This window comes from Somniosus microcephalus, chromosome 12, assembly GCF_052327205.1.
Source record: "Somniosus microcephalus isolate GS21.2 chromosome 12, FLI_Smic_1.0, whole genome shotgun sequence".
In the NCBI taxonomy this organism is placed as follows: Eukaryota; Metazoa; Chordata; class Chondrichthyes; order Squaliformes; family Somniosidae; genus Somniosus; species Somniosus microcephalus.
Genome location: NC_140998.1, coordinates 227,198,007 through 227,219,190, shown reverse-complemented (window position 1 = coordinate 227,219,190; position 21,184 = coordinate 227,198,007). Strand labels below are relative to the sequence as shown.

Sequence of the window (21,184 nt, the reverse complement as noted above, 5' to 3'; positions counted from 1 at the left end):
AATTTAAAAGATCACCTTTAGATTAATTCCCTAATTGGGCATTCGTGGTGAGGAGGGGTACTCACCGGGAGCGCTGATCAGAAAATCCTAAGCCCATGGCCCTTGATTTTCCATCCTATTAAATCCCTGGAAGTATCACTCTTCACTGCAAATACCTGATCCAGGAATTAGCCCTAATCTTTGGAGCAGATTCAGCTGCCAGCCTTTCATTGCCACACAAGCTGTGGTCTTAGGTGGGCAGGACAGTGACAAATGGAATTCAATCCCGAGAAGTGTGAGGTAATGTATTTGGGGAGGGCTAACAAGGAAAGGGAATACACATTAAATGGTAGGACACTGAGTAGTGTAGAGGAACAAAGGGACCTTGGAGTGCATGTCCACAGATCCCTGAAGGTAGCAGGCCAGCTAGATTAAGAAGGCATACGGAATGCTTGCCTTTATTAGTCATGGCATAGAATACAAGAGCAGGGAGGTTGTGCTTCAACTATATAAAACACTAGTTAGGCCTCAGCTAGAGTAATGCATGCAGTTCTGGTCACCACATTACAGGAAAGATGTGATTGCACTAGAGAGGGTACAGAGGAGATTTACAAAGATGTTGCCGGGAGTAGAGAATCTTAGCTATGAGGAAAGACTGGATAGGCTGGGTCTGTTTTCCTTGGAACAGAGGAGGCTGAGGGGAGAACTTATTGAGGTGTATAAAATTATGAGGGGCCTAGATAAAGGGGATAGAAAGGACCTATTTCCTTTAGTAGAGGGGTCAAAAACAGATTTAAAGTAATTGGGGGAAGGTTTAGAGGGGATTTGAGGGGAAATTTCTCCACCCAGAAGGTTGTGGGGGTTTGGAACTCACTGCCTGAAAGGGTGGTAGAGGCAGAAACCCTAACCACATTTAAAAAGTACTTGGATGTGCACTTGGGATGCTGTAACCTGCAGGGCTACGGACCAAGAGCTGGGAAGTGTGATTAAGCTGGATAGCTCTTTGTTGGCCGGCGCGGACACGATGGGCCGAAATGGCCTCCTTCCGTGCTGTAACTTTCTATGGTTCTATGATTATTTTGGGTGCATGCTGAATCTTTCTAACTTTATTGCAAAAGATTTCTGAAAAAATACATGAAAATATTAAAGCTAAAAACTATCCAAAAGCTCACTAATGCATTTGCAATACAGATCATATTTAGACATTTACACACAATTTTTGCTTTTACATTAATGGCCCAGAAATTCGGGTCGGGGGCTTCCTGCGGGTGTAAGCCCCCGACCTGCACTTACCTTGCACGCCGGCCGTTGAGCTGTAGGCCCCCGTGGAATTCCGATCCTGGGCCTGCTCCAACTGCCGGTGCGCAGTGCTTGCGTATCCCAGGGGCGCAGTTAGTTCGATGCGTCCCCTGGGATCACGTGGGCCATGGACAGCCAATGGTAGCAGGGAATGCTTCATTCATAAGTTTGACAGGAAGAGCTGTCAAACTTATAAATACTATAAGCCCCAAAACATCACTAAATCTTCAAATAAATTTTTTTTAAATCACATTTTTTAAACAAACTATAAATTACATGAAATAATTATTTTAAACAATAATTTAAATTTTTGAAAAAAATAATTTTATTTTCTAACGGGGCTAAAAATAAACTTACCTTTCTTTAAAGTATTTAAAAATAATAAACCTGTGGGAAAAATGTTTTAATTTTAATTAATTCACCACTTACCTTGTAAAAAGCAGGCCTTGCGACTGCTTTTTAAATGTCTAACTTCTGGAGACTTACCCTCCCGGGAAACCCTGCAAAAAAAAGTAAGTTCGATGCGCACACGCAGCCTCTCCTGCGCATGCGTTCGACCTCTGAACCCCTTCTTTCAGGGGAACGGAAGTGCCGGTTTCCCGCGCATGCGCAGTGCATGCACAAAACCGGCACTTCCATTGGGCCTACGGGTGAGTACCCCGTGCGTGCTCACCCGTGGGGACCCGAAGTTCTGGGCCATTAAGATTTTTATTAAGCTTTCACAGTAAATACACTATGTCCTAGAAGTGCATCCACTTATAAAGAGTTGGAAGGATATCAGAGCAGATTCCAGCTGAATAGTCCTCATAATTTGGAACAGTCAGATCATGGGTTTATCAGCAAGCATGAGCGGTACGTAATTCCATTGTTATCATTCTTTGGGAGGTGGGTATAACGCTCACTAAAAAAATTGGTGTGACATGCAACAACCTGATTTCCCCCATGGTTATGCTTTTATTATTAATCAGGTACTGACTTGGATAGAGAACTGATTGGCAGACAGGAAGCAAAGAGTTGGAAAAAACGGGTCGTTTTCCGAGTGGCAGGCAGTGACTAGTGGGGTACGGCAGGGATCGGTGCTAGGACCCCAGCTATTCACAATATATATTAATGATCTAGACAAGGGAACTAGATGTAATATCTCCAAGTTTGCAGACGACACAAAGCTGGGTGGGTGTGTGTGCTGTGAGGAGGATGCAGAGAAACTCTAGTATGATTTGGACAGGTTGGGTGATTGGGCAGATGCATGGCAGATGCAGTATAATGTGGATAAATGCGACGGCCTTGGTGAGACCACACCTTGAGTATTGTGTGCAGTTTTGGTCGCCTTATCTGAGGAAGGATGTTCTTGCCATGGAGGGAGTGCAACGAAGATTCACCAGACTGATACCTGGGGTGGCAGGAATGACGTATGAAGAGAGATTGGGTCGATTAGGCTTATATACGCTAGAGCTTAGAAGAATGAGAGGGGATCTCATTGAAACCTATAAAATTCTAACAGGACTAGATAGACTAGATGCAGGAAGGATGTTCCCGATAGCGGGGAGTCCAGAACCAGGGGTCACAGTCTGAAGATAAGGGGTAAGCCATTCAGGACAGAGATGAGGAGGAATTTCTTCACCCAGAGAGTGGTGAACCTGTGGAATTCTCTACCACAGAAGGCAGTTAAGGCCAATTCATTAAATATATTCAAGAAGGAGTTAGATATATTTCTTAAGTCTAAAGGGATCAAGGGATATGGGGAGAAAGCAGGGACAGGGTACTGAATTTGGATGATCAGCCATGATCTCATTGAATGGCGGTGCAGGCTCGAGGGGCCGAATGGCCTACTCCTGCTCCTATCTTCTATGTTTCTATTATACCCAATACCAACAACATCTTTGCAGCCAATATAGAGTAAATTCTGACCTTTAAATTATCACACTACTGCCACTCCCTCCCTCTTTGACATAGTTTGCACTATATTTTTCCAAATTGTATAGAGTGTCTGAGACAACTCATTATGCATCTCTAATTACTTCTTGACCTGCCTCAGTGGTTGATTCTCGAACTAGCTGGGCTGACTTGCTCAAAAGTCTATGGAGCTAAATTGGATAGTCCCCAAAAACAATTGTGGGGATCGCGATGCACAATTAACCTACGCCCGTTGATTGCAATGCAGGCAGCATGCCAACTTAGAACATAAGATATAGGAGCAAGAGTAGGTCACACAGCACCTCAACTCCACTTTCCCGTCCAATCCCCATATCTCTTGATTCCCTTAGAGTCGGGCTAGAAATTCATCATAGCTAAGGAATGGCCGATGTTTAGACTAAAAATGGTTAAGTAGCGACAGGTGAAAATCATCTAGACTGCACGCAAAATTCGTCCTCACTCCTCGTTAAATTGATTGCAGTCATGAGTCTCGTCTAAAAACCCAAGTTCATTGGAGTTATACTGAAGAGATGGACCAATATCTGGTGTAGTCTAAACACAAGTAATGATTGTCACAGGCTTTTTTCACTACTTAAAGGGGAGATCCATTGATGCTGCAGCACCTCCTTCTTAGCATTGTTGGGTGTGCAGCTGCCTCAACAACCATAAGAAAAAGAATAAAGAGAACTTATTTACAAATGCTGATGGCAGATCGTCGCCCCAGGGAGAGAGCACGGAGGTTTTCAGAGGAAGTTTTGGAGGCATTGGTTTTAGCGGTGGAGAGAAGGTGGGTGGTCCTGTACCAACTGGCAGGAAGCCCTCGCCACAAGTCTGCCGCACTATGTGGAGGGAGGTGGCACACCACATCACGGGCAGCACTGTGGTCCCCAGGTCCCACACCCAGCGCAGGAGGAAGTTTAACGAGCTCACACGGGTGGTCAGGATGAGTGAATGCTTCAACAAATGCTACATACCACCATCTGTACCATAAGCTTCACACACTGCTCAATGTACCACACCCCCAGCACTCACCCACCAACAATCTCTACCTAGCAACACTCACACCCACATCACACACCTTGCACACAATGACAGCTATTCAACTATGGCAGGCACAAGGGTCATTAGTTACTAGAATTCATGTGGTATGTGTGATATGTTTATAGATAAATTTATTAATGGTGTTTGGAATATTTTGTGGTCTCTCTCACTTCACCTTTGCACCCAGGAGGATGCTGTGATATGGCGTGAGACAGGGATGGTATGATGGGGATGTGATGAGCAATGGGGATCTTAGGTTTCATTCATTTGAATCGCATTCTGATGAGCCGGTCTCGGACAGCCTGTCCCGAAGGCAGATTGTCTCGCTGCCTCCTCCCTCCCTCCTGTTCCTCCTCCTTCTCGTCCTCCTCCTCATCCTCTTCCTCCTCATCCTCCTCCTGAGGTGGTCCCACAATCCCTGCTGGCGAGGGCTGCACCATCATGATGGTCAAGTTGTGGAGCATGCAGCAGACCCCACCATGAAATGGGATACCCGCTCCGGCGATTACTGGAGGGCTCCTCCCAAGCGGTCAATGCAACGGAACCATTGCTGCAATAAGCCGATATGAGTGCTGGACACGAGTGTTGGGGTTGTGGAGGGGAGCCATGAGCCAGGTGGAGAGCGGATAGCCCTTGTCTTCGGGCAGCCACCCTCGAGCTTGATGTGGTGGCTGGAAGACTGCTGGCGCAAGGTGAAGGCATCATGGCTGCTGACACGATAGTGGGCATTGATATTGAGGATTCGCTGTCTGTGGTCACACAACAACTGCACATTAAGTGAGTGGTAGCCTTTGCAGGATTGTTATGTGGTCCCCGCAAAGCCATGTGGGTGCAGGCAATGTCACCCTGCACCATGGGGAAGCCCGCTATCCTGGCAAACACACATTCACGCTTGTCCTGTTTCTCTCTGGTGATCGGGAAGCCAATGTAGTCCCTTCTCCTGCTGTAGAGATCCTCAGTGACCTCCTTGATGCAGCGATGGACAGCACACTGAAATGTTAGCTATGTCTCCTTTTGCAGACTGGAAGCATCCGCTGGCGAAGAAATTGAGGGCCACAGTGACCTTGACTGCCACTGGGAGAGCCGTGGTTGCCCTGGTTTGATGCTGGAGGTCTGGCTGTAGGACGTGGCAGAGTTCTAATCCACATGAATGGTGTGGAGTTACACTCATGGGTTAGATTATTTCAGATGGGATTGGCGAGAGCCCAGATAATAGCTTGAGGGATCCTGGCCATTGCATTATGTCATGTAAGGAAGACAATAAGGGACATAGGGGGGAAAATTCGATAAAGACCCTTAACATCACCCCCGGGGGCACTAACGAGAGACGCAAATACATCGAATTTCTAGCCCAAAGAAGGATATAAAACACTTTGCTAAGAGGTAACATAACCCATGAAAAAAAATTAAAAAGTAGGACATGTTGGCATATGGAACTCGGTTAATTCAGCTTCCGAAAGTTCATTCAATATGGGAAAAAAGGTGGTTGGCATCATTAGAGAGAGAGAAAGGGAGATACAGATTTCACTTGGCAACAGCCAGTGTTCAAGATTGAAGTAGGGTCTTGGGATGTTTATAGTATTGCCATACTGTAAACATCCCATCACATACCATTGCAATCTTTGCAAGCCGGTTGAAAAACGGTACATTGAACATAGACTACCGAATGTTGATGTACGAGAAATGTAAACTTGTGTGCGTCGGCTGAAGGACAGTGCTTTTGACTGGAGGCTACCAAATAAGGCAAGGCTACTTCCAGTTTAATAAAGAGAATAGTGTATAAATAAAAACTTTTTCCTTTGTTCAAGCAGCACGAGAAGGGACACATGCCTATGTTCATGTGCTCTATCTGTGACTATACTCTGCTTGTAAATTGATTTTTATGCTGAAGTTAAAGAATTAAATGATTATAACCAAAAGACTAAATTTGTTACTACTCAAGTGAACAACAGAAGGCTGTTTAAAACAACAATGTTTAATTTGTGTTGGTTTTTATTTTTGCATTGTGGGAAACAGGAGGATGTTATGGACAGTGACAGAGGGAAGGTAAGGAGTGTGGGACTGTTGGTGAATGAGGTTGCAGTTACTGGTATCGCAGTGGAATTAGTTCTTCACAGACAGCCCGGATTGCCTTGGTTGGCTCCTTCTTCCTCTTCTTCCTCCTCCTCCTCCTCATGCACCTCCTCATGCTCCTCAGCTGCTCGCCATATAGCTGGTGGCAAGGGCTCATGATGGAAAGGTTGTGCAGCTCACAGAAGACCACGGCGAACCTTAACACCCACTCTGCCGAGTACTGCAAGGCTTCTCCAAAGCAGTCCAGGGAGTGGAAGTGTTGTTTCAGCACACCAATGGTCTGCTCTATGACATTTCGTGTGGCAGCAAGGCTTTCATTGTATGCATGCTGTGCCAGTGTGTATGGGCTGTGAACCGGTGTCATGAGCCATGTTGTCAGAGGATAGCCCTTGTTGCCCAGTAGCCACCCTTTGGTTTGGTGTGGTGGTTTAAATGCAGCTGGTACAGCGGACTGCCGCAGGCTGGGAACCTAAGTGAGAGAAACTAACGGAGAGAAGCAAAGCTGGAAGTGCAAGTTAGAAAAGTAGTCAACAAAACTAGTAGGGAGCAGAAACAAAGGCCAACAGTAAAGAGGGTCAAAGTGCAGAAAAATATTAAATAGGCAAAGTTGAAGGCACTTTATTTAAATACACGTAGCATTCGCAACAAGGTGGATGAATTCATGGCACTAATAGAAGTAAATGGGTATGATGTAATTGCCATTACAGAGACATGGTTGCAGGGTAACCAAAGCTGGGAAGTGATTGTTCCAGGGTATTCAATATTTAGGAAGGACAGACAAAAGGGAAAAGGAGGTGGCATATCGCTGATAATAAGGGATGAGATCGGTAGGTAGAGATAAAAGATCTTGGCTTGGCAGATCGTGATGTAGAACTGGAATCAGTTCAGGTGGAGCTAAGAAACAGCAAAGGGTGGAAAACATTGGTGGGAGTTGTGTATAGGCCACCAAACAGTAGTGGTAATGTAGGGCACAGTATTAATCAAGAGATTAGAAGTGTATGTAACAAGGGCAATACGGTAATCATGGGGGACTTTAATCTACATATTGACTGGACAAATCAAATTACAGTACCACTAATGGTGTGGAGGATGAATTCTTGGAATGCATGCGAGATGGTTTCCTGGATCAGTATGTGGAGGAACCAACCAGGGAACAGGCTATTCTGGATCTGGTACTGTGTAATGAGAAAGGGTTAATCAATAATCTTGTGGTAAAGGAGCCTTTAGGGACAAGTGTGTAGTGTATGTACTTTGCAGAAGGAACTATATTCTGCAGCCCCTGTATACTGCAGTACCAGTAGTGACCACCCCTGTATATAAGCCTGTGTAGTAACTTTGCATAGTTAGTTCCAGTTTGTCTCCACTCAGTAAAGGCCTGTTGTAACCAACTCCTGCAGTCCGTGTCTCAATTACACACGGGCATAATACTGGCGACGAGCAGATCTGAACTTACCTACAGTTCTGCACCACCTCATGGGGATCCATCCCTGAAACGAAGTTGTTAGAGGTCGAGGCCAGAAGGAAGAAAGAAAAAAAAACAAACAGAAGAAACGGGCGTTGACCGTGGGCAACCGCCTCTGATTCATCGGAGTTGAAGATTTGCAGGAGAGACTGTCGAGAGCGGGGCTTGGTTATCCTGTCTATGGTGTTCCAGCTAATCGGGCTGGTGGCAGGTAGTACACTGATCCTTCCTGGGCTGCGGCGGGCTAGAGCTCGATTGGGTGGCTTTCAACGGGGCCGAGCAACGTTGTCGGGAAGAGGAGAGAGGGTGGAGCACACAGGGCGCGGCCGGTGCTACGAAGCCGGGCAGCGTACAGACCCGAGAAGAGGGAGGAAAGTGTCCCGTAGGGTTGCTCTGACGACGGGAAAATAAAAGAAATTAGAAGCGCAGAAAGCCGCGAGGAGCTGCAGTTTGCCACGGGAACCGCGGAGAGCGGCGTTAGCAGCAGCGCGGGGGGGAAGTGCGCGAAGACCATAGGGCGTCGCCATCAAGGCATAAAATGCCAGCAACAGCGCTAGCAGCAGCGGAGAAGATGGAAAGCGCGGGAGGCGCCATCTTAATCCAGCGGGGAAGAAGGCAAAGCGCGGGAGGCGCCATTTTGTTAAATCGGGGAAGAAGGCAAAGCGCGGGAGGCGCCATCTTAGATTTCCAAGATGCCGAAGACTGGCAATATCACTGCCTTCGATAATGCAATAGAAGACTGGACCACGTATGTGGAAAGAGTCGAAGTATATTGCAAGGCAAACGAAGTAGCCGATGAGAAAAAGGCATCGGTACTACTAAACTTAATGGGCGCAAGAACGTACGGCCTATTGCGGAACCTGATCACTCCAGCCAAACCGATGGCGAAGAGTTTTAACGAAATTGTTGATATCCTACAGGAACACCCACAGGAGAAATCAGCATAAAGATGAGAGCAATGCTGATTACCTTACGGAGCTACGCAAGCTATCAAAGCACTGCCAGTTCGGAGCAGGACTGACAGATACTCTACGGGACAAATTTGTCTGTGGACTCCTGAGTGAAGGAACCCAGAAGAGGTTACTCTCAGAGAAAGAGCTGACGATAGATAAGGCTTTCAGCATGGCAATATCGTACGAAGCAGCAGCAAGGGGAGCTGCGGAAATACAGCAAAAGCCACAGGAATACGGCACCCACGAAATGACATGGAGATTTGAAAAATGTTATCGCTGCGGCAGAACAACCCATGACCAGAAGGACTGCTGGTCCAAGGACAAAATATGCAGGCAATGCAGAAAGATGGGACACATTGCATGAGTTTGCAGGTCTGGGAAGAAGACTAACAACAACAAAAAGGCTACCAAGGAACAGTACAGGAAAGTACAAAAGATGACGGACAGTAGTTCCGAAGACCAGAAGAGCGATAGTGAATCCGGGAACAAGAGACGAAGCTGTCTCAAACTTCACAACATAATCGCAAAAGAGGATCACCGAACCATTTGGGTCACCCTCACGATAGCAGGGTCCCAAGTCAAAATGGAATTGGATACAGGATCAGCCCCGACCGTCATGAATCGACGAGACTACGAGTGGCTATTCTCACACATACCCTTGAAAGAGACATCCATTGTCTTGAAGACGTATACGGGGCAGAAAGTATACCCCAGAGGGAAAATAAGGGTGCCTGTCGAATACAACGGCAAGAAAATACAGAAATTGTATCTGTACATACTGCAAGATGGTGGACCACCGTTATTGGGACGTGAATGGATCAGAAAGATAAGTTTAGACTGGCACTCCATTCAGGCACTGACGGTGGCTGGTAAAAAGGATGACGACATCACACCTGGACGATTGTCAAAAATCTTAGCTAACGCCAAAGAGGTATTTCAACAAGAACTGGGAACTCTTAAAGGCGTAACTGCCTCGATAAAAATAGAAGAGAATGCAATTCCCAAATTTTTCAAAGCAAGACCGGTACCGTATGCAATTCGCCCAGCCATCGAGGCAGAGCTGGAGAATCTGGAGAATGCAGGCGTGTTATCTAAGGTAGACTGGAGCGAGTGGGCGACACCCATCATTCCTGTCATGAAGAAAACGTTAAACAATAAGTCTGAGGAGCCAAGGAAGGTTCGCATCTGTGGGAACTTCAAGGTGACGGTGAACCCAGTACTTCACACAGTACAATATCCTCTCCCGAGGATAGAAGATATTTTCGCCTCACTATCTGGAGGGAAGCGTTTTATAAAAATTGACCTAGCACAAGCATATTTGCAGATGGAGGTTGAAGAATCCTCTAGGAAGTATCTCACGATAAACACTCACAAAGGTTTTTACCAGTATAATCGACTGGTATTCGGAGTAGCATCAGCTCCGGCGATATGGCAAAGAGCAATGGAACAAGTCCTGCAAGGGATTCCGGGGACTCAGTGTAACTTGGATGACATCCTAGTGACAGGTGAAGATGACAGTGAACACCTTGCCAACCTAGAGCAGGTGCTCACTAGACTAAGAGAACATGGGGTACGAGCCAATCGCCCCAAGTGCGAGTTTTTTAAGAAACAGATATCGTATTGTGGCCACGTGATTGATGAAGAGGGGTTACATAAGTCCCCTGACAAAATTGAAGCGGTGGTTAAGGCTCCAGCGCCTGAAAATGTGTCGCAACTGAGGTCATTCCTCGGATTGGTGAATTACTACCATAAGTTTTTGCCGAATTTGTCCACAATTCTGCACCCACTGAACGCCCTACTACAAACTGTAGTAGCATGGAAATGGAGCGATGAATGTAAGCGGGCCTTTCAGAAGAGTAAAGACCTAATCACTTCAAGAGAAGTATTGGCTCACTACAACCCATCACTACCGATAAGACTGGCGTGTGATGCGTCTCCCTACGGCATTGGAGCGGTACTGTCACATAAATTCCTTGATGGTTCAGAGAGGCCGATAGCTTTTGCGTCACGCTCGTTAACTTCAGCCGAGCGTAACTACGCCCAGATTGACAGAGAGGCACTCAGCCTGGTGTGGGGGGTGAAGAAGTTCAATCACTACCTGCACGGTCAGAAATTTACTCTACTAACTGATCATCAACCTCTTGTCTCCATTTTCAACCCTCAGAAGGGTGTCCCGATAATGACAGCACAACGGCTACAGAGGTGGTCCCTTTTCCTAGGGGCACACCAATATGACATCGAGTACAAAGGAACTAAACAGCATGGGAATGCTGATGGATTGTCGCGCCTACCGTTGCCGACGGTGGAAGAAGCACCTGCAGTGGATCCTGTGGAGATATTCCACTCGACCATAGTCGAATGTCTACCTGTGACAAATGCAAACATAGAAAAGGAAACACGAAATGACCCGACACTCTCCTGGGTCTATGATTTAACGGTGAAGGGATGGCCAGCACATGGCGAACCACTGTTGCCAGCATTCTCGCCGAGAAGAGAACAGCTGTCAGTGTGCAGAGGAACCTTGATGTGTGGGTCCAGAGTAGTAATTCCACCCAAATTGAAGGATAGATTGCTCAATGAGCTTCATGAGGGTCATCTGGGAGGGGTAAAAATGAAAAACTTAGCCAGAGCGTTTGTGTGGTGGCCGGGAATCGATATAGAAATCGAAGAGATGACCAACAGCTGTACAGGATGCCAGAAGGTCCAAAACACCCCACCACAAGCCCCTCTACATCCATGGGAGTGGCCCTCATCTCCATGGCAAAGGGTGCACATTGATTTTGCTGGTCCATTTATGGACTCGATGTTTTTAATTGCGGTGGATGCACATTCAAAGTGGCCAGAGGTAATAAAAATGTCCTCAACCACCACAGAAAAAACTATCATAGTCTTACGAACCATATTCGCCAGAAATGGGCTGCCTGAACAGATTTGCTCCGACAATGGACTACAGTTTGTGTCTGAAGAGTTCCGGGGGTTCTTAAAGAACAATGGTGTTAAGCATTACACATCCGCCCCATATCATCCAGCCACCAATGGATTGGCTGAGAGGTTCGTTCAAACATTCAAGAAGGCTATCAAGGCAATGTGTAATGAAGACATACCCCTACAACACAAGGTGGATAACTTCCTGCTTGCCTACCGGAATGCGACACATGCGGTTACCAACCAAACTCCAGCCATGATGTTCTTCAATCGAAGACTACGATGCCGCTTGGATTTGGTTAAGCCAAACATCAGAAGAGATGTGGAGAACAGGCAGTTTCAGAATATGAATGAAAGGCCGACCAGGAGTTTTAAGATAGGTCAACCAGTTTTGGCCCGGGACTACCGCACAGAGAAATGGCAGCCAGGAACGATCTGCACACGGCAAGGACCCCTAATGTATACCGTGGATGTTGGAGAGAGCATTGTAAGACGCCATGCTGACCAGATTCTAGAGTCACTGGAAAACGTCAATTCCACACCACGATCTGATACACCTGGTGATGAAACCGAAGTACCAATTGCATCTACCTCAGAATCGGTGATATTGGAAGCAGACGAACCAAACAACGACGTTGATCCCGAATCAACTTTGCCAGAAGAACCTGATACCCCAAAGAGGCGTTATCCAGACAGAATCAGGAAGCCTCCTCAAAGACTGAACTTATAATTGCTTAACTTCAGCTAATGTATCTAGCAACTGTAATTGTAAATATGTTATTTAATTATTAATCGAATGTTATGTACTGTTTAGCTAAAAGGGGAGGAATTGTAGTGTATGTACTTTGCAGAAGGAACTATATTCTGCAGCCCCTGTTTACTGCAGTACCAGTAGTGACCACCCCTGTATATAAGCCTGTGTAGTAACTTTGCATAGTTAGTTCCAGTTTGTCTCCACTCAGTAAAGACCTGTTGTAACCAACTCCTGCAGTCCATGTCTCAATTACACATGGGCATAATAAAGTGACCATAATATGATTGAATTTTATATTAAGTTTGAGAGTGATGTAGTCGAACCTGAAACTAAAGTCTTCAATCTAAACAGAGGAAACTACAAGGGTATGAGGGACAAGTTGGCCATGGTAGATTGGGAGACTACACTAAAAGGTATGAAGGTGGACATACAATGGCTAACATTCAAGGAAATAATGCATAATTTGCAACAAACATATATTTCTCTAAGGCATAAAAACCCAAAAGGAAAAGTGATCCAACCATGGCTAACAAAAGAAATTAAAGCTAGTATTAAGTCAAAGGAGGAAGCTTATAAAGTTGCCAGAAAAAGCAGCCAGCCTGAGGATTGGGATCTTTTTAGAAATCAGCAATTGGGGACCAAGAAATTGATAAAGGGAAAATGGAATATGAGCACAAACTAGCGAAAAGTATAAAAACGGATTGTAAAAGTTTCTATAGGTATGTGAAAAGGAAAAGACTGGCAAAGATAAATGTAGGTCCTTTACATTCAGAGATGGGAGAATTTATAATGGGGAATGAGGAAATGGCAGAGAAATTAAATGAATACTTTGTTTCTGTCTTCACGGAGGAAAACACAAACATTCTCCCAGAAATATGAGAAAACCAAGGGTGTGGCGAGAATGAGGAACTTAAAGAAATTATTATTAGTAAAAAAACAGTACTAGCAAAATTAATGGGACTAAAAGTCGATAAATCCCAAGGACCTGATGACCTACATCCTAGGGTTTTGAAAGAGGTGGTCATTGGGATAGTGGACGCATTGGTTGTCATCTTCCAAAATTCTATAGATTCTGGAACGGTTCCTGCAGTTTGGAGGATAGCAAATGTAACCCCGCTATTTAAGATAGGAGGGAGAGAGAAAACGGGGAACTACAGACCTGTTAGCCTCACATCAGTAGTTGGGAAAATGCTGGAATCTATTATAAAGGATGCAATAACTGGGCACTTAGAAGCCAATAGTAAGATTGGGCAGAGTCAACATGGATTTATGAAAGGGAAATCCTGTTTGACAAACCTATTGGAGTTCTTGGACGGTGTAACTAGTGGAGTAGACAAAGGGGAACCAGTAGATGTGTATTTGGATTTTCAGAAAGCCTTCGATAAGGTCCCACACAAGAGGTTGGTGAACAAAATTAGGGCACATGGAATTGGGGGTATTATACTAGCATGGATTGAGAATTGGTTAACAGACAGAAAACAAAGAGTAGGGAAAAACGGGTCTTTTTCAGGATGGCAGGCTGTGACTAGTGGGGTACCGCAAGGATCGGTGCTTGGGCCCCAGCTATTCACAATCTATATCAATGATTTGGATGAGGAGACTAAATGTAAGATTTCCAAATTTCCTGATGATACAAAGCTAGGTGGCAGTGTCAGTTGCAAAGAGGATGTGAAGAGGCTTCAAGGGGATCTCGACAGGCTCAGTGAGTGGGCGAGAACATGGCAAATGGAATATAATGTGGATAAATGTGAAGTTATCCACTTTGGTAGAAAAAACAGAAAGGCAGAGTATTTCCTAAATGCTGAAAGTTTGGGGAATGCAGATGCTCAAAGGGACCTGGGTGTCCTTGTACATGAGTCAGTGAAAGTGAATGTGCAAGTGCAGCAAGCCATTAGGAAGGCAAATGGTATGCTGGCCTTCATTACAAGAGTATTTGAGTACAGGAGTAAAGAAGTCTTACTCCAGTTATATAGGGCCTTGGTGAGACCACACCTGGAGTACTGTGTACAATTTTGGTCTCCTTACCTAAGGAAGGATATACTTGCCATAGAGGAAGTGCAACGAAGGTTCACAAGATTGATTCCTGGGATGGCGGAACTGTCGTATGAGAAGAAATTGAGTAAAGTAGGCCTGTATTCTCTTGAATTCAGAAGAATGAGAGGGGATCTCATTGAAGCATACAAAATTATTACAGGACTTGATAGGGTGGATGCTGGGAGAATGTTTCCCTTGGCTGGGGAGTCTAGAACCAGGGGCCACAGCCTCAGGATAAAGGGTAGACCATTCAGGACTGAGATGAGAAGAAATTTCTTCACACAGAGGGTGGTGAATCTTTGGAATTCTCTACCCCAGAGGGCTGTGGAGGCTCAGTCATTGGGTATATTCAAAACAGAAGTCGATAGATTTCTGACTAGTAAGGGCATCAAGGGATATGGCGATAGGGCCGGTGAATGGAATTGAGGCAGAAGATCAGCCATGATCTCATTGAATGGCGGAGCAGGCTCAAAGGGCCAAATGGCCTACTCCTGCTCCTATTTATTATGTTCTTAATGAAGGCATCATGACTGCTGCCAGGATACCAGGCATTGACCTGTGTAGGATTCGCAAAATCCAGGAAAATACAGCCTACATTTTAAAACCCCTGAAATGGCCACATTTTTAAGAGCACAAGATGGAGTCGGCAGATCACATGACTCATTTCAGAAGGACATACCACTGCAATACCTTAAAGAAACCTGAGTCACCACCGATTGGAAAATTCCAGACTGACTGCAATTGATATGGTAATAAAGGTAGCAGCAGTAACGAAGTCAAAAACAAAGGACTTGCACTTGAAAAGGTCATGTTAATCGCCAGATAAACGTAAACCCATCACAGAGCATAGACAAGACCCATTATCTGCATCAAACTCAGCGGGACACGGGACATAACCCATCAGTTTGGTTTCGGCCACAATTAAAGTCGTTAAACTAAAGTACCAGCTTTTGTCAAAGTAGCCGGCCCAAAACTTTGACAAAAGAAAACCCCTGATTTGGCGCCAAAGATAAGGGCAAGGAAACGGTATAACTGTTGGGGGAAAATCGACGGGCAGAAGGTACGATCGGAGGCAGAGAACAACGAGAGGTTAAGGTTAAGTTGAACGGTTCGAGTGGAGAGGTCCGATTAGGAGGTTCGATTACGGTTCGAGGAGCACGGAGGTTCTACAAGTTCGAGCAGGAGAGCAGGTTCAGGAGCCCGTCCCAGAAGGAAGATTAATCGGGAATCCCGGAAGCTACAGGAGCACCAAGGTCGAGGACAGTTTTAAAACCCTGGTGAGCATAGAGGCCCAACTCCACCTAGCTGACCTAGTAGAGGGATACTTTAGAGACGGGAGGGTTTTAATATTAAGGGCTTTGTAATCGGGAGTGTTATTTATCCTTCGTTGTACCGCGCGCTTTCCCCACCCCCGTTTTATTATACCGCAGCTAATGAATTGATGTATTTTAAGATAGTCAAAGTAATTCTTGGGTGTTAAATTTTAGTTCCCATTGGGAGGCGTGTTAATGATTTTGTCTGTGTTGTTTCTTTGTTCCCTGTGTTTTTATTCTCCTTATAAATAAAGAAACCATTAATTTTAAAACTTACCTTGTCTCACCTGATCCATTTGTCTTCCGAGTCACAAGTTGGGCCAACACATCAAGGTAGTCTGGCAATAAGTCCAGTGTCTAGAATCAGTGAGGGGGGAGCGCTTCGAAACCGCTCACGAGCAGTGTGAAATCAAGAATCGATCTCGCACACCACAAGCTCGTTAAAAAGACCCCTTACACCTGCATGATTCACTGCCTATGGTCACGCACCAGCTGGACATTGAGGGAGTGAAATCCCTTTCAATTCCGGTACATGGCAGAGTTGACATGTGATGTCCACAAAGTGATGTGCTTGCTGTCAATGGCACCTGATCCATAGAGAAGCCTGCAATCCTCACAAAGCCACGAGCTTGCTCTGCCTGCTTGTCTCTGGCAAGAAAGAATGAAATGTAGATAGCTCTCTTTGAATAGAGAGCCTCAGTGACCTTCCTTACGCAACGGTATACAGCAAACTGCAATATGGTGCAAATATCTCCAGCTCCAGCCTGGAGGGAGCCAGAGGCATTAAAGTTCATCAACACGGTCACCTACACAGCCAGTGGCAACACAGTCATTGCCCTGCTCTGAGGTTGGAGTTGTGGCTGTGGCAGGTGGCAGATTTCAGTGAGGTCGTCCTTACTGAAGCGCAGGCGTCTCACACATTGTTCCTCAATGAGGTTCAGGTAGTAGGATTGCTCCCTGAACACCCTGGGTGAATATGGCCACCTGCTGAGAAAGGGCGTTGGCTGGAGCAATACACTCCAAAATGGCACCGCTGGCGCTAAATCAGCGTTTTATGCTGTTTGACATTATGATCTGCCTGCTCTGCATACTTCTGGCGGACGTTCATTGCACGCGCGCTAACGCCTGCACCAATATGACATACCGTGTGATTCGCCCGAAAGTGTGTGCGCATGCATTGCGGATGTCATTTTGGTGCTCTAAGGGCACTCGTAGCGCCCAAACAACGGGCACTAATAGCCCAATTTCTCACCCTTTAACTCTCTCTGTGCTCCATATGGGCACCTTTCATTCTGCGTCATTTCAAGCAATATATTAATACACTGTTACAGAGAGGAAAGTCATACTGATTTCCACCCTGGAAGAACAATCTTTCTTCAAAGCATCAGAGCTAAAACAGCAATCCACAATTTCTATCTACTTAATTCCATCAACTCTAGGATAATAACTATTCTCCCTCATTCATTTGGCCACCAGTTATGATGGTCACGCAATCTTCTCCAGCATCAGTTACAAATTTTCATTGCCTTTAGTGTCAGCAGCCTGTGGGTCATCATCCTCAGAGTAAAATGACTCATGGCATTCTCCCTTTAAAAAGTAATTCGATAAGCATTGTGTGATCTTCCTGCTCTGCTACACAATGGACTGGCAATTCTTCCACATGATTATTGTGGCTGTCCACACTGGTGGTGACAACTTAATACCTGGGAAATCCTGAATTTTAGGCATTCTTAAAAGAACTACAACAGTATTCATCCAGAATGGCAACAGACCATTATCAGTATCTGGACTCAAACTGAGAGGCAACTTGTGGATTGTACTTCAAAGGAGATAACTGCTAATTCAGGGAAAGGAATGCTGTAGCCCAGAGGCCTTTGCCTGAAAATGTTCTTCAAATTCAAACTCGTCCTCTCTTCATCTTCCTCCTATTCCAAAAAGATGAAGAGATCTACCCAGAGGTCAGGAAAGTAACATCTGGTCCTGGGTGAATCAGTCACAGGCAAACATATAATTATCTCAGGTGATATCAAAACTGTCTGGACTCTACTATAACCAAAGTTTCCTACATTACCAGTGCCTTCACCTAAAAAAAAAGTACTTCATTGGCTGTAAAGCTCTTTGGGACATCCTGCGGTCATGAAAGGCACCATATAAATGCAAGTCTTTTTTTTGTAGTTGATGCCAACACTGCAACCTATGCCCTGGGGCATTGCTACAGCAGGAGGAGGGGCAATAGTCTTTTTGCCATCATCATAGAATTCTCTCAAACGCTGAGGGAACAGCACTGGAAGCAAGGAGATTGCTGCTTATCCCATTTGTTGAACATTCCTGGGAGCACTGTTTTCTTATATTCAATTCCCTTGGAGCTGCAGGTTTGTTTCTGTGTAGTAATGGAACCCAAAGTACCTGTAGCTGAGCGGATCAGGTTTGGACATCATTTTAACCAGAATTGTCTTCCTGTGAACAAGCGCCCATGTGCTCAGTCTCAAGCAGGCTCCTCCACTTACAGTGGGAAGGTTTTGCAGTCAGCACCACTTCCTCTTGTTGGGTTTCAGGATCAACCACAATTAACTGCTGTGCTAAGGCTGATCAGATTATCTGGACAGTAGCCAAAGAGCTCTGGTCACTTGGTGCTGCCAAACAGGTTGCTGAAGGGAGTCAATTGAGACCAAAGTGACCAGCATAAGCCCGAGGACACTGACACTGAGTTGCGGAGTATAAGATGGGTTAAAGTGGCATTGATGCTTTGTAATAACAAAAGCTCATCAATTTTGCACATCTTGAAATCTTTCACTGCAAGGCAGTTCCCAAACTGTAACACAACACTGGACTTTGTCTGATGCAAGAAACAAAAAAAGGGGAAGAAAAATTACTTCCAATGGCAGGAGGCAAAGAATGAAGGGCATGACCCAGAAGCAGGCCTTGTGTAGAAGGAAACCAAGGCCACTTTTTCCGTTGTCTGCATATGCTCTATTAAAGGAATTGGGCTCGTCTCCTTTCCTCTCCTCACTGGTGATGGGATTTTTGTCAGTATGTGAGGCTGAATAAATGAGGAATACACGTACACAGACAGAAAAAAAATAGGGCTTTAACCTGTAAACTTTTCCCTACGTTGAAAGATACTCAAGCAACGTACAGTCTGTTCTTAGCTCAAACTTACTTCATTCAAATGATCTGATATTTCACATATTTTAACATTAAATTACCATTTTTCTATGTTATTTAAATCACTTATTTCAAATAACTGAATAACTGAAATTGTTTGCACAAAATATGCAACTTTGAATTATCAGGAGTAGGCTGCATATATCTACAGCTTTTGATTAGGGTCATTTTGATGATTATGCACTCCCGGCACAGAGCCTCGCCTGCTGGCAATGCCTAAAGGGAATTCACGTGGGCACACCATACGATTTTCCATCCATAATTGCAATGAATAGAAAATTGTGGGGAGTGCGCATACAAATTCCCATCGTAAGCACACATTCATAAAATTTAATGGGCCATAATTTGCAACCCCTATGGGTGCGTACAAGATGTGTAAATGCCCGTAGGGGCCGCGCAAGTTCCGGGTTTAGGCATGCGCTGCACATGTGCTAAAACCCGGAACTTGCGATCTGTCAAGAATTTTCTTGACAGGTCATCCGCATCCGCGGATGGGGTATGACGTAATAAAACTCACTACGCACTTGGTTCGAGTATAAAGCAAGGCTTTAATCAACTTGTTTCAAAACATGGAGGTCTAGTTATCTTTCACTAGTTCCTGTTTACACAATGTCCTGGGCAAGCTGGGCCCACGCCCGAGTATTTATACTCTTTGGACAGCGCCACCAGCTGGCCGTCCAGTGTTATTTCATGAGTCTTTCTTCATGGATCATAAGATTCATAACAGGGTATTTGCCCAACTTCTGCCCACTGAATGCCCATGAAATTCTTACACCTGGTAAAACCAGGCGTAAGGCCTGCTTTTACCAGTGTTAAGAGTTTAAAAAAACAGAAAAATAACATTTTATCAATCATTTATACATTAAAAAATTTGTTAAATATGGTAAGTTTATTTTTAGCCCCTTTAAAACATGTAAATTTATTTTCAAAAAATTAAATTTTTGTTTTTAATATTTAATTAAATGCCATTTTAAATGTGATTTTTAATTTTATTTATTTGATGTCTGGGCGTATTTTTTGGGATATTCCCATTCATATTTACAGGGTTTCCGTACATACCCGATAAGAATGAATGGGGATTCCCTTCGGTCATTCGTTGGTCTAGCCCACGTGATCCCAGGGGCGCTCACGAACCGCCTGCACCCCTGGGATACGTGGGCCTCTAACTGCAGGTACCCAGAGAAGTTCGGGACTGCGAATCTCCGTACCTCCCGGACCACCAGGTAGGCGCGGATTTTATTTGCGGATCAGAGGTATTTCCTCGTGGGAAGCCTCCGACCACAAATTCAGGGCCAATGTAACTCTTTGGAACTTTTACCTATAAAGCCTGGAAATGGTTTTGTTTTAATTTAGGTTACTTTATTGATGAAAGGTCAGATTTATTTTACAAAGATTAACTCCCAGAGATACACAGACTCTTTAGAATGTTGATTAGGAAGTTTCCTAAGTGGGACACGAGAGAGACCAACTATCACAGATATATTGTTTACTTTTACATGTTAATTTAGCTTAAAGATGGGGATCATTAGGTTTGGTTCTGAGCAATTGCTACCATTATGAGAGGTTGGGTTTTAATTCGAATGCCCAGAATTTCCTGGGAAAATAACGACGAGTTCACGATGCACACTGTTATTACTCCTTTTGAAAACCCAGAAGTTTGTGGCGAGGAAGGATGCCGTGAGTTGTGAATCGCCACAAATTGCTGGACGATTTGCGCCAATCCACTATTACACTCACAAAAACAGGAGCTCATCGTCAACCTCCCCGTGAGTGTCAAGAAATTGCTAGATTTGCACCGTAAATGCACACTAAACTCACCGCAGAAAGCTATGGCTGGTATTTAACAATGTAAGGACGTTGTTAATGGGGTGATTTATGGTCCTGACATGCCACTCAACCTTGGAGACCCTGAAAGGGAACAACTGAAACTGTGAAGTCGCACCACTGCAGGTAGGAAATTATTCCTAGAGGTTTTTTTAAAATTTAAAATGTAATTTTTTTTTTCTTATTTTGCTTTCTGTCTCTTTTATCTCTCTCCCTTAGTCCAACCTTTGCCTCTCTTTATTTCTCTTTCTGTATCTAATTTACTTTAATTCACCCTTTTCCATCACTCGCATTGTTTCTTTCTTTGTCCTTAAATTTAATTGGTTAAGGAGGTAAACTATTGGTCCCATCATTCACCAAAGGCTCAGATGCCCCATTTCCCTCATCATCAATTCGCACTTCCAGCATTTTGTGGATCAAAAATAATTGGAGCTGAATGGTGAGGAAA

At 44.8% G+C, this 21,184-nt stretch overlaps 1 protein-coding gene across 2 annotated transcripts in view; it reads right to left on the bottom strand.

Moving 5' to 3' along the window:
• The window catches only part of LOC147110224 (uncharacterized), a 60,548-nt gene that overhangs the window by 26,325 nt on the left and 13,039 nt on the right, over window positions 1-21,184 (bottom strand). The gene's annotated exons all lie outside the window — the stretch shown is intronic.